Here is a 12,104-nt window from a genome sequence, read left to right as displayed (position 1 = left end):
TGCTTTTTGCTACTGGAGTGTCATTGCTTGTAGGCGATATTGAGCTCACGGAATTAGCAGATATATGTGTGTATATTAACCCATATATAGACATAAACTTGTAAATATTTCTGTATGAAAACATATGTATATATACTAAGCTAAATACAAGTTCATACTAATATCTCCAATTGTAATTCACCACCACATAGATCATTGTACACTTCTCCCTTGCTTGTCTATAACCTTGTATGCCAACCGTGAGAAACCTGGCTCCCACCATCTGCCATCTCCTTATTTAATGAGTCAATTTCCTGTCTATAAGTATAATGGTATCAACATGGTTAACCCTGTACTCGCTTCAGCAGCACATATGGTAAAATTGGAATGATACAGAGATTAGCATAGCCCCTGCACAAGGATGACACAAAAATTCATGAAGCATTCCATATTTTTCTACCAGGGGATGAGTATTAAAGAGGACCCCTGTTGGGATGAGTACTGGGTGTTATACACAACTAATGAATCATTGACCACTACAATAAGAATTTAGGATGTGCTCTATGTTGTCTAACTGAACATAATGAAAAATTAAAAACAAAAAGCAAAAAACACAACCAAAATGCTTAATCCTGAGCCACTGGTGGAAAATAATGTTATCAACTCATGCTTATGTACAGCTCTTTTTGCCTTGAGTCTTATGGATCCCAGTAATTCGTAAGGTTAATTAGGTCAATGCCCTTCCTCTCATATTCGTCAGGGCAGTTGTTTCCTACATTCATAATAAAGTTAGATTGTTTTGTCTCATTCTACATCCTGAGGTCTACTGACCTTCTAATGGATTTTCAAAATTTGCAAGTTAAGGTTTTCTGTTAGTGATGTATAGTTGTGTGAGTTTTGGCAAATGCTTGATGTCATGTATCAATAATGACAGTGTGAAACAGAATAGCTTTGTTAACCTAAAAAAATTTTCTGTGCTTCACCTAATCAACTCTCTGCCTCATTCCTGAATTCCTGGCAATCCCTGGTCTTTTCACCATAATTACAGTTTTGTTTTTGTTTTCCAAAATGTTGTACAAGTAGAATAACATATTATGTAGCTACTTCAGGCTGGCTTCTTTCATTTAGCAGTACTTGTTTAAGAGTCATCCATATCTTCTCATGCCTCAATAGGTATTTACTTTTTATTACTGAAAAATATCCCATTGTTTGTATGTATCATAATTTGTTTTCCCATTAAGCTGTTGAAGGACATCTTGGTTGCTTGAACTTCCAGTGATTATAAATAAATTTACTATAAATATTCAGGTTTTTGTGTAGACATAACTTTTCAGATAAATTGAGTAAGTAACCAGGAGCATGAATTTTGGATCCTATAGTAAGGCTACGCTTAGCTTTCTAAGAAACTACTAATTTCTATTCCAAAGTGTTTGTACATTTTAAATTCCCACCAGCAAAGAATGAGAGTTCTAGTTGCTCCCCTACTTTAGTGGTATTGTCAGTTTAAAAATAATGTTATCCATTCTAATATGTGCATTGTTGTATCTTATTATTTTAGTTTATAAAGAACTTTTGACTGAGCCTATTCACAATCCTTGTTTTTGTTAGCCAGCATTTGATGTAATATTTTATTATCTTTCTTCACTATAGCCAGTTTAATAATTGTTAAACTTTTCTTCGCAGAGAGACCAAAATTTTACCCTATAGTAATGGTTAAAAAACAATTAAATTAATTAAAATACATAAAAAATCTCACCAGCACATTTAAGCATATTATAATATTATAAGCAAAGGAAGCAGCTGCAGCAGGAACTGGGCACATTATAGATTTATTAAGAATGAAAATACAAACAAAACTATGCGGTATCAATATGCTAAATGTCCTACTATGGTTGGCTAGTACTGATAGAATGCCATCCAAATCATAAATTAAGTCAGAATTTTTAATGCCACTTTGTGTTCCTTTTCAGTTCATTTATGTCACTGATGCAGAGTCCAGTGGGGAGAAAAATAATGTGCATTATGATTGTCAGTTTGGGTGGTGATATTTGAAAAGAAAAGAAATGGGAAAAGGAACAACTGATGTAAGTGATATTTGGCATTGCTTTCAACACAGCTTTCAGAAAGGATGTCTTCAAGTATTGCCAAATCCTATCTGTACAATAGCCCTTAAATGGACAATTTTGCATGAAGCTCAGGTGATTTAACGGTTGTGAACCCTTCTATGAAGTCATTTTGCACATCTCTTTGCTTAGTTAATAGAATCATGCCAGATGGAAAGTTAGAAGTGGTCTAAACACCTTATCTTTCAGATAAGAAAATTGACAATCTGAAAAACCTTACTAATTTTTAAAAAATTACAAAAACAGTCTACCAAATACAGGGCAAGAAGCCCAGTCTCTGGATTCATTCTGTTTTGTTCCCCCAATGGAAGAGCAGAGGAGTTGGCCATATATGTAATTCATATGCAGACTTTAAGATAGGTAGAGGGGTTGACTCTGGAAAGGGCCCAGGAAATTGAATGCTCAGGGAGATACCAGACTCAAGTATACCTGACCCTCATTTGTTTGTTTAAGTAATGGGCTTTCCTGATTAAGTAAACAAGCAAAATTAGTTCTAAACCTTGGCTTCTCATTTCAGTTCTGACAGAAATACTGACTATTCTGTTATCTGTTATCTGTTGAGCACCTGCTAGCTAGTCACAGCTATCAACAATGATATATCCTTTTGTTTGTTATTCTATTCCTGCTTTACTTCTTCACTAACCTTCACTTTAATCCCTGAGAACATTTTCACAAATAAGTTACTCACACACAAGCCTTTGTCTCAGGTACTATTAGTGGGAGTAAGAAAAGATAATAAATAAATAAATAATATATATATATATTTATACATATATGTATAATACATATATTATATAACATATAATATATGTATATATTTAAATGCACAATTTTCAGTCTTGATAGTTGCAGAAGTTTGAGCTTTTTTTAACCTCCTTTTTTGATAATTATTTTCATTTTTATAATAATATTCTTATAATTTTTTCTTTGATTCATTCACTTAAAGGAAATGAAAACTTAGCTCATTTGCATAGTCAATTCCAATTCCTCCTCCTCATCTTCTTAAAGTATCAAATTCACTATATTTTTTTTAAAGATTTTATTTATTTATTTGACAGACAGAGACCACAATTAGGCAGAGAGGCAGGCAGAGAGAGGAAGGGAAGCAGGCTCCTTGCCCAACAAAGAGCCCAATGCGGGGCTCCATCCCAGGACTCTGGGATCATGACCTGAGCTGAAGGCAGAGGCTTTAACCCACTGAGCCACCCAGGCATCCCACTATTTTTAGTTAAGATAGAAATCTCCATTTTCAGCCTTATGATGATTTAATACTGTTCACTCCAAAGCTGTATTCTATTTAACTCCCTTTCTTGAAAAGTTTGCTTTACCCCCTTGAGTTAATTTATCTTTTTTTTCATTTGCATAATTTTGTACATATCTATCCATAATTCTTATTTCATGTTCTGTAACTTCAATTCATATATCTTTTCTAATATATCACTTTTTTTTCCTGAAGATCAGTATAAGATTTTCTGGACTCCTGCTGCCATTTTTTTTTTTCTTTTCTAAAAAGATTTTATTTATTTATTTGACAGAGAGAAAGTAAGGACAAGCAAGGGGAGAAGCAGGCAGAAGTAGAGGGAGAAACAGTTTCCCTGCAGAGCAAGGAGCCCAATTCGGGTCTCAACCCCAGGACCCTGGGATGATGACCTGAGTCAAAGTCAGATGCTTAACTGACTAAGCCACCCAGACACACCTCCTGCTGCCATTTGGATGCTTACATATTGTAAAAACTCCTCTTTGCCTCTTTCTATTTCTGGAATACTCTTTCCCATGCTTCCTGTTTTTGGAAGCATGGCCTCCAAATAAAGAAGACATGGAAAGTAAAATTCATGAGTCCTCTCCATTCTGAAATAGGTGTTTAAAAATGATTTTATCATCATTTTCTATTTATTAATAGTTTGGCTGGATATAGAATACTGGGTTAAAAATATTTTCCCGTGGAGGCATAATTTATTTTAATACTTTAATGGAGCACAAATATAATACTATTTTTCAATCTATAGTCTATATTCCTATTTCTTCTAATATCCTTCAATACAAGATTTTTTCCTTTCTTCCTCGGTTTCTTATTTCTTTCTCTTTTTTGGTGGGGTAAGTGGGATCCAAAGTCTTTAGTTTCTTTCATTCTAGAACACTTCTCATGTTCTTTTCCTAGCAAGATTATTTTTAAAAGTCAAATGGCAGTTGTTTTACAGACTGTCCCTTACTTTGTAGGTGATGATTTTCCCATAATTAAATTGAAATTAAATGGTTTTGGCAGATGGTATTGAATCTCTTAATGCATCACAAGAGGAAACATAACCTTAGTTTATCTTATTAGTGAACTATAAGGTAGAGTTTGATAAAAAGTACTTATACACTGAACTGGAGGTTCACAGTGTTCATTAAAGAGCAGTTCACAGTGTTATTCATATGTGAAGGCATCGATGTTATGTATTTGGGTACAGAAAATTATATCACATTCAATTTAAAAATGTGGAATAGACCTTCCCTAAATAATCAAGGCTCAAATGGCAAAATGATATCAAATAAAGCAACTATAAATATATAAAGCAACTACAGGATTTACCTAAACTGATAAAAAGCACATTACATGCACTGATTAAAGGATCTGAAATTATAACATTGATGGATTGTACAACTTCTCTGGAGAGACGCTACATAATGTGAAGACTCAGAAAGGACTATGTAGAGCTTGGGTTTCCTTCTTTCTGTTCTCTCAAAATCCCATAGAAGGTTATGTGAGAACAGCCATTCTAAAACTACTAATATTAAGAACAGTCATTTCCTTCTTATTAATTCAAATCCTCTGTAATATACTTGATATTTCCGTGTTCTTCATCTGGGTAAAATACTAATACCCCTTTTTTTATTATGACATATTTTGAAGCTCAGACCAAATATATTCACTCTTAAATGAGAGTAAAAAGATCTTTCTCTGAAAAAGGCATAAGATATATGTGAAGGTGGAATTCAAAACTGACCCCTGTACACAGAGAGCAAGAAGAGACCAAAGAAGGAGGCAGGCCACTCTGGATTCGTAGGTAGAAGGTTTAAGCAAAGGAATTTACATACAAGTTCTGTCTTGAGGGACTGCAACAGAAATACAGCTCTGCCTCCAAGAACTCCATAAAAAGTTTGTATAGAGGCCTTAACTAAATTTAGTCACATATACAATCTATACAGTCTCAGGGGAGGGGTTGAGAAGTTTGAGGAAATCTTGCTTTGCTCCCGCTCTCCTCAACCAGAGGTCACGTCCTCTTAATGACATCCTCTAATACTTTGTGAGTTCAAAACCTGGCTTCACCATTTACTAGTTTCGCTGAATTCAGGCCAGTGAGTCAATCTCTCTCCCTCATGTTCCTCATCCAAAAAACGACAATGCTAGCGTCAATTAGAGAAGATTATTATAAGGATTAAATTAGTTCATAGGTACAAAATACTTCAAACATAGTAAGTACTCACTTAACTGTTTAATGCTATTACCAATCTTATGGTATGGATGCCCTTTTCTGTCTGTCTTGTTGAAAACTGTCAGGGATGATTTTTCTCAATTTCTTTTGTACGTTTCCTAGGACCATCTTAAATGCTAACTTCTCAGAACACACAGTAACTGTCACATGTCTACCCTTTGGTATCTGAAATAGTTTATATACAATTCCATGTAAAGTGGCTATTTATTCGTTTTACTTTTATAGTATTCCTTATTCAGAAGATTTTCCTCCTCCCCCATCCCTTCAGTTTGAGTCGTGTTACAATACTCCATGTTACCATCATCCCTTTCTCTTACTCCTTGTTATCTTCTCTACGGCATGACATTGCTGCTCATTTTTTAGTCATTGAACCAAGACCTCATCAACATGAGGGCAATAGACAGGGATATTCTTCAAAGAGATCTGTATTTTACAGTTTTATGCAAGACTGTGTATATAGAATCATATGTGTGTGGTTTTTTTTTTTTTTCCTCAGAAAGGGAATGTACCCATCAGAACCTTAAAGGTTATATGTACCCAAGTAAAGAACCACTAGTCTTTACGCAGAGTAAAATAAAAAATGCAATTATGCTTGGTTTATTTTCAGTATCTTCCTCATCGTTCTCTCTCACCTCATCACTATGTATATATGCCATTCTAATTAAACTGATTTAATTGAACTGATTATGAAATTAATTCAAAGGAAAAATAGTGGAGCCTCACCTCATTACTAATAAATTAAGAACAAAGAGATGAAAGATGGACATTTCAAAGAAAAGAGAGAAAAAAGAACACAATGCAAAAGGAATAATTATATTGTGATGGAGTGTTCAGCTAAACCTAAGCTGTGTCTATGACTTAAGGAAAGGTGATTGAACTTGTGCTTCAAAGAAACAAAAACCTGAGCATTTACAAACAGAGATGAACGGATACTGTCAAATAGTCAGAAAAGGATGGAATGCTTATAAATGGAAGTTTTCAAGGAGAGACTGAAAGAAATGGATTACAGTAAAGCATCAGATATTGAATTTAAAAGAAATAAATAGCATTGTGTTAGATATTCATCTACTTGGAAAGTACAACAAATATAAAAAAAACAAAAGTTAGTGACCAAAGAGTTTTGAGAAGAAAAAAAGAAGAAGGAAGAAAAATGGATAGAAATGAAAAGAGGGAGAATAAATGAGGCAAGTAGCATTCCGGCACAAATGGATGTGCTGAGAATGTTGTCCCCGAGCACTAAATCATTCCACACTAACAATCTACATCGGAAATTCCAACTTTTTGTTTTTGCTACACCTAGGCTTTCTTGCGTAGTAATGTCTTCCGAGATTTCATTGTTCTCTCATGAAAATCTGCCAAGCTCCCAATGACCTATTTAGACAGAAGGAACAAGATGAGTTTCAGCCAGTAACAGTTAATTGCTTTTTTAACAGGAAAGTAGACAACGAATATCCCTGACACTTTGCCAGGGATCAGATATATTTCTTGGGCCTTTTACACATTACCTTATGTCACCCTCAAAAGAGTTCTCTGAGTCATACATATCTATACATTTCAGCAGCTACATACTTTGCTTTGATATATAATTTTTATGTGACTTTTCTCATGAAACAACTCCAAACACTCCAAACTATTAAAGTATATGCCTACATTTTTTCTCTCCTCCAAGTATGGACATTTGTATGTGTTTATAGTTAATTAAAAATAACTTACGGGTAATAATCCAAAGAACTACTGTCACATGTTTTCTATTTTAGTACACAAATGACCAAAAAATAAATAAATAAATTTAATAAGAGCAATTGTACTTTTTTCCAAACATTCAATTTTAAGTAAATTCTCTGGAACTTCATAATCCCAAGGAAAATCCTCTACACTTTTACATAAATAATTTCAGACAATTTGAATAGAAATTTTTGTTCTGATTTTATAGATAAATAATTTAATGTTAGGAGAAATTAAATGGCTTTTCCCACATGATTCCCTTAGGATTTCAATGTATAGGCAAATTTTATAATTATCTTTTCCTGAATATTCTGTGTTTTCTTAGTATTTTTTTTTTCTATTTTGCATGGGGGAATATTTGGGATAGCGTAGACTATTCATACATAAACATCAATTGTTTCACTGAATGATGCCATCAGTATTTATCCCTCATTGTATTATTTTTCTGTTAACAGATATGAGAAATTCTATACTTGATCTTAGCCAAAAGTCCAAGAAGCAATCACAGATATAAGAAATTCCATAACATTATTTGGAAAAATATGTATAATAAAGTTTTATTGTAGAACTTGATTATATGATAGGGTTATAAAACAAGCTTTTGATCTTAGATCATATGTTTGAACTCAGATTACACAGTAGCAAGTTTTCAAAAATTGCCTATTTGTTTATTTATATTGCCCAAGCAATATCTTTTTTTAAATTTTTTATTTTTTATAAACATATAATATATTTTTATCCCCAGGGGTACAGGTCTGTGAATCGCCAGGTTTACACACTTCACAGCACCCACCAAAGCACATACCCTCCCCAATGTCCATAACCCTAACCCCCTTCTCCCAAACCCTCTCCCCCCAGCAACCCTCAGTTTGTTTTGTGAGATTAAGAGTCACTTATGGTTTGTCTCCCTCCCAATCCCATCTTGTTTCATTTATTCTTCTTCTACCCCCTTAAGCCCCCATGTTGCATCACCACTTCCTCATATCAGGGAGATCATATGATAGTTGTCTTTATCCGCCAAGCAATATCTTTTATATATTTATATCTTTGTCCTAAAATGAAGAAAACCAATATTTATAAACTGGAATCTAATTGATGAGATTAAATCATCCGCTCAGCTCTGAAACTTACTTATCTTTTTTCCAGGTAATACTTTATCCTAACTGTGTAAAAAGTACATATGTATTATGATTTTTAATGCTGTTACCATATTCTGTTGATCAAAATAACTATAACTGGTTTAACCAATTTCTTATCTTCATTCACTTAGATTGTTAAATTATTTGCTGCTATAAAAAATCCTGCAGTACACATGTATTATAAATATTCCAGTCCCAAATTCATAACATAAATGTAATTATGAGGCCATATCAGACAAATCCCATCTAAAAAATATTCTGTAAAATGACTGAACTTCATTATTCAAAAATGTCAATATAAGCCAGGGTAAAAACAGGTTTGGGATCCTTCTGTAGTTTAGGAGATTAAAGAGACATGATGATTATTTGTGAAACATAATCTTAGACTATATTCTGGAGAAGTTATAGTTAGAAATGTAATATGGGGCTGTGCATTAGCTATCCATTGTGACATAATAATTTAGCAGCTCAAAATTCCCAGCTTAAAAGAGCAAACTTTTATTCTCTTACCATTTCTCTGGGTCAGGAATTTGAAAGAAATCTGACTAGATAGTTCTCTCTCAAGGTCTCTTATGTCTTTGTAATTATTACTTCAGTGCCATTGTTTTTATATCTTCTAAGAAGACAGGTAGAATATATTTATGAATTCCAACCAATATATAAACATCTACCTATAATTATTTCTGAATCTACTCATTAGTATATATATTAAGCTACACTTAAGTTCATACAGATGTCTAACTTGAAATCAGTTATAATGGTATTAGGTCAGTTGACTCCCTCCAATGCAATTATATTATTCATTTGTAATGTTATTGCATTACATAATGTTGAGTCTTAGCTTCCCCAAAAATGCTGGTTGTATTTTTTTTTTTTTAATTTTCACACATTTAAGTTCACTCTGTGTATGTATTTTTCCATGGGTTTTAACCACCTCAGTCTCATACAGAACAGATCTACCACACTACGTTCCTTGGTAGATCTCATTTTAGTCAACTACTCTGCCATCTACCAATGCCTTGAGAGCTCTGATCCTGTTTTCTACCACTATAGTTTGGCCTTTTACAGAATTTCACATAAATAGCATCATATAATATGTCTCCTTTAGTCTTTTATTTTTCACTTGGTAAAATCCACTTACGATTAACACATGGTATTTAATGAATCAATAGGTTGTTCCTTTATATCATCAAATAATATTTGGACTGTATGGTATAGATCGACCACAGTTTGTTTAGCCACTTTTCCCAGTAGAACAGTATTTTGGTTGTGTAAGGGCCTGGTTGGCCAGAGGGAGTCATTTTGTGTTTATGTAGTAAATTTATGTTGACCCTATGCAGTAAACTTAGATTGACCCACCGGGGAGAAGCTGGACGCAGCCATGCTCCCCAGAGCAGGAGTGGATGTGGGGATGCTCCATCCCTCTGTTGGTAGATCTATGGGGATTTGAGTCCCCCTGGGCAGTCGGGGGGTTCAAGTCTCCCTAGGTGGTTGCCGGGGGGTTCGAGTCCCCCTGGGTGGTCAGGGGCCTGCCAGGGGGTTCAAGTCCCTCTAGATGATCAGGGAGTTCAAGTCCACCTGGGTGATTGAGGGGCTTCGAGTCTCCCCAGGTGGTTGGGGGGTTTGAGTCCCCCTAGACGGTCGGGGGGTTTGAGTCCAGTAGGTGGTTGGGGGTAAAGAAAGCCCCCACCAGTGGCAGGTTCTGGGTAAGAATCGTTGGGCCTGCAGTTGTCTTTCCCTGGTCCTTTTGTTGTCTGTTATGTTGTTTGTTATGATTGAAGGAATGGGGCAAGTGGAGAGTAAGGGGACTCTGACTTTCATCTCTCTGTTCTTCGTAATTAGATGTGAGGCTTCTCACTCACTCATTTCATGTGTTAAGGGCCATGACTGGAGCTAACCTGGGTTAGTCTAATGCCGGGTTAAGGTACCCAGTACTGATGCTCATTGGAGCCAGGCTTGGAATATGAGTGTCTAGTGGGCCACTTTTGGTAAGCAGACCTGGCACTGTGGGATGAACTGACCTTGAGACAGAGACTTTAAGGAATATTCCCAAGCAGCTTTGGAAACTCCCCTTGTTTGGGGGAATTTCTTGCCTTCTCTGGCCCAACATGGACTGCCTAGCCCCTCCCCCTTGCTGGCAGGAGAGCATGGCATCTGAAGTGGAGATGGTTATTTGTCTGTCTCAAGGTTTTAATGGGTAATTGTTAAAGTGGCTTCCGAAGTCTTTGGTAACCTGAAACTGTGAAGGGTTGCTTGAATGACAAATGAAATTAAGTTTGTTGGACATGTAGGTCTTAACTAAATGGGATAAAATGCTAGAGTGTTGGCTGCTGGAACTGGGTTTGTGCTGGTATACACAGTTCTTCTGGGGCCCAGGAGGGAGAGTAGGGTATAGGGGTTAGGCACCTTTGGGTGGATATCTTCAACCCATTTATTAACTTCCCGCAAGTCCTGGACGGGCTGGTACTCCCCAGTCTCGGCCTTTTTGACCGGCAGCAAAGGTGTGTCCCATGGAGATTTGGAAGGAACTAGGATCCCATTTCCTTGGAGGCGGTTAATGTGTTTTCTGATCCCTTCCTTTGCTTCCCAGGGAAGGGGGTACTGCTGAACGTGAACAGCAGTAGCTGTCGCCTTTAACTATACCACCACTGGAGGTTGTTCCTTGGCCAAGCCAGGGGGCTTCCCTTCTGCCCAGACTTCGGGAAACTCGTCCTGTAGGATTTGGAGAAGGCTCCCCAACTTTGTCTCCTCTGGTTTTGAGACTGGTTCATAAAGGAGGTATTCATCTACTGCTGCCATAAGCACTTGTACAGTGGGTTGTCTCAAGGTAACAGTCATGCCTCCTTCCAAGAACTGAATCTCCTCTTGACCACCTATGCTATCAAGGGCCTTCTCTGGACTCCACCCGACTGATGGATGATGAACACACAAGTGACAGGGTATCAGGCCTTCCTCCTCAACGAACCAAGAGTGACCTTCCAGTCCCTGGTGGTGCTAAATCCAGCCAGACTGCTGTGAGAGGAGCTGGCTGACCGTCCACACGACTGTGGGGAGGTCCTAATCCAAGTCACAGGAATAAGGCCGGATCTCAGAGACATTCCCCTCCCAGATGCCAAGATGACTCTGTTCACAGATGGGAGTAGCTACATGGTCAATGGAAAGAGTTATGCGGGGGCTGCAGTGGTTTCTCCTGAGCAGGAACTCTGGACAGCAGCCCTGTCACATGGAACTTCGGCACAAAAAGCGGAACTGATTGCACTCGCTAAGGCACTGCAGATGGCCAAAGGTAAAACCACCAACATCTATATGGACAGCAGGTATGCCTTTGCTATTCTCCATATACGTGGGGCTATTTATAAAGAAAGGGGCCTAATAGCAGAAGGAAAAGGAATTAAAACAGAGGAGAAATATTGGCTCTCCTCCAGGCTATTTGGGACCAAAAAGAGGTGGCTGTAATGCATTGCTCAGGACACCAAAAGGGGACTGATCTGATTTCAAAAGGAAACCAATCAGCAGATTGAGCCGCAAAGCAAGCAGCCCAAGAAACAGTGCAAGAGCTGGTTACACTCCCTGTTCTAGCCCTACCAGAAAAACTGGAATATTCAGAGGAAGATTTAAAGTATTTTCAGAAATGGGCTAAATTAGACTATGAAAGGGACTGG

General features: G+C 36.7%; 1 non-coding gene across 1 annotated transcript; it reads left to right on the top strand.

Moving 5' to 3' along the window:
- Positions 1–331: 331 nt before the first annotated feature.
- Positions 332–435, top strand: LOC123387497. The gene has a single exon (XR_006601934.1). It is a non-coding gene; the product is annotated as a U6 spliceosomal RNA (small nuclear RNA).
- Positions 436–12,104: the final 11,669 nt, after the last annotated feature.

The sequence above is a fragment of the Mustela putorius genome, unplaced genomic scaffold (genome assembly GCF_011764305.1).
Source record: "Mustela putorius furo isolate JIRA1106 unplaced genomic scaffold, ASM1176430v1.1 tig00003853_pilon_pilon_pilon, whole genome shotgun sequence".
NCBI lineage: Eukaryota > Metazoa > Chordata > Mammalia > Carnivora > Mustelidae > Mustela > Mustela putorius.
This window is presented reverse-complemented; position numbering and strand designations above follow the sequence as displayed.